This window comes from Trichoplusia ni, unplaced genomic scaffold, assembly GCF_003590095.1.
Source record: "Trichoplusia ni isolate ovarian cell line Hi5 unplaced genomic scaffold, tn1 tig00003137, whole genome shotgun sequence".
NCBI lineage: Eukaryota > Metazoa > Arthropoda > Insecta > Lepidoptera > Noctuidae > Trichoplusia > Trichoplusia ni.
The window spans coordinates 52,501-55,000 of record NW_020800338.1 but is presented as its reverse complement, the minus strand read 5'-3'; the positions used below and the strand labels follow the sequence as shown (position 1 = coordinate 55,000).

The 2,500-nt window shown below is 45.9% G+C and overlaps 1 non-coding gene across 1 annotated transcript in view; it reads right to left on the bottom strand.

Moving 5' to 3' along the window:
- LOC113507763 overlaps nt 1-1,809 on the bottom strand; it is a 1,904-nt gene extending 95 nt beyond the window's left edge. The window contains exon 1 of the ribosomal RNA XR_003401905.1: nt 1-1,809. This exon is cut by the window's left edge and continues 95 nt beyond it. This is a non-coding gene — a ribosomal RNA (small subunit ribosomal RNA).
- Between the last annotated feature and the right edge of the window lie 691 nt (nt 1,810-2,500).

Here is a 2,500-nt window from a genome sequence, read left to right as displayed (position 1 = left end):
GGCCGTGAAGCCACCGCGTGTCGGTCCGAAGACCTCACTAAATCATTCAATCGGTAGTAGCGACGGGCGGTGTGTACAAAGGGCAGGGACGTAATCAACGCGAGCTTATGACTCGCGCTTACTAGGAATTCCTCGTTTATGGGGGATAATTGCAAACCCCAATCCCCAGCACGAAGGAGTTTCAGCGGGTTGCCCGGGCCTCTAGGCCAGGGAGAACATGCTGATTCCTTCAGTGTAGCGCGCGTGCGGCCCAGGACATCTAAGGGCATCACAGACCTGTTATTGCTCAATCTCGTGCGGCTCGAAGCCGCCGGTCCCTCTAAGAAGAATTTTAATACGTCGCCAGTGAGTTGCGTGACGCGTAGCCACGCACACCTAAATGACGACGCCTATTTAGCAGGCTAGAGTCTCGTTCGTTACCGGAATTAACCAGACAAATCGCTCCACCAACTAAGAACGGCCATGCACCACCACCCACCGAATCAAGAAAGAGCTGTTAATCTGTCAATCCTTCCGGTGTCCGGGCCTGGTGAGATTTCCCGTGTTGAGTCAAATTAAGCCGCAGGCTCCACTCCTGGTGGTGCCCTTCCGTCAATTCCTTTAAGTTTCAGCTTTGCAACCATACTCCCCCCGGAGTCCAAAATCTTTGGTTTCCCGGAAGCTGCCCGCCGAGCCATTGTAGTAACGTCGGCGGATCGCTAGATGACATATTTACGGTTAGAACTAGGGCGGTATCTAATCGCCTTCGAACCTCTAACTTTCGTTCTTGATTGATGAAAACACCTTTGGCAAATGCTTTCGCTGATGTTCGTCTTGCGACGATCCAAGAATTTCACCTCTAACGTCGCAATACGAATGCCCCCAGTTATCCCTATTAATCATTACCTCGGAGTTCTGAAAACCAACAAAATAGAACCGAGATCATATTCTATTATTCCATGCACGAAATATTCAAGCAGCATTTTGAGCCCGCTTTGAGCACTCTAATTTGTTCAAAGTAAAATTGTCGGCCCACCTCGACACTCACCGAAGAGCACCGCGATAGGATTTTGATATTGAACCGGCGTATTACCGCCGGCTCACCGACGATATGCTCCGCAGACGTGTCAGTATCACCGCGGATGCGGTGCACCGACAGCGCGGCGCACAAATGCAACTACGAGCTTTTTAACCGCAACAATTTTAGTATACGCTATTGGAGCTGGAATTACCGCGGCTGCTGGCACCAGACTTGCCCTCCAATTGTTCCTCGTTAAAATATTTAAAGTGTACTCATTCCGATTACGAGGCCTCGTAAGAGTCCCGTATCGTTATTTTTCGTCACTACCTCCCCGTGCCGGGAGTGGGTAATTTGCGCGCCTGCTGCCTTCCTTGGATGTGGTAGCCGTTTCTCAGGCTCCCTCTCCGGAATCGAACCCTGATTCCCCGTTACCCGTGACAACCATGGTAGTCGCAGAAACTACCATCGAAAGTTGATAAGGCAGACATTTGAAAGATGCGTCGCCGGTACTGGACCATGCGATCGGCAAAAGTTATCCAGATTCATCAAAATTAACGACTTCAGACACATGGCCATCCGTCGATTGGTTTTGATCTAATAAAAGCACTCATCCCATCACTGGTCAGAGTTCTGATTGCATGTATTAGCTCTAGAATTACCACAGTTATCCAAGTAACTGAGTAAGATCTAAGGAACCAAAACTGATATATTGAGCCATTCGCGGTATCGCCTTAATACGGCTTGCACTGAGACATGCATGGCTTAATCTTTGAGACAAGCATATAACTACTGGCAGGATCAACCAGGGAGCTTCATTCATATGAAAGACGTTCTCGTTCGTTTCGATTTTCGATTGCGGTGGTACACACGTATACCGTCCTCTCTCTATATCGATACTTACGAGAAATCCTCATTCCCGCGCGTCGACGGATTAACGCAGACGCTTGTACGGGCGAGCTCGTATAATAATTGAGACGAATATTGTTTTCGACGACGACGACGACGACTACGACGACGCCTATAAGGGTACAATATAATGAAAAAACCCCGATGGTGAACGTTCGTATCGAGACACGATTTCATTCACTTTAATAATAATCTCGGTTAACATAATAAAATACGTCAAACAACGATTTAATTGCCCGGATTGTACAGAGTCCGTATTCACTATATTCATTGTTTAGTTTATATATGTAATCATATAATAATGCGTATATAGAACAATACTATTTACACAAAAATAAATAATCGTGATTGAACTCGCGAAAGATTCACATTAGCGTATCCGTGCGCGTTTGAATCGATCACGTCACGATTAAAGTCATATTTTATAACATTTGAACCGTTAACGAATCGTAACGTTGTTACGAACCGACGGTCCACACAGTTGAAGTTACACAAACGCACAACACACACAGTACTACACACTTACATACTAATATATATATATACACTTATATATATATATATAATAATATGTATGTGTGTTGATCATCTTCA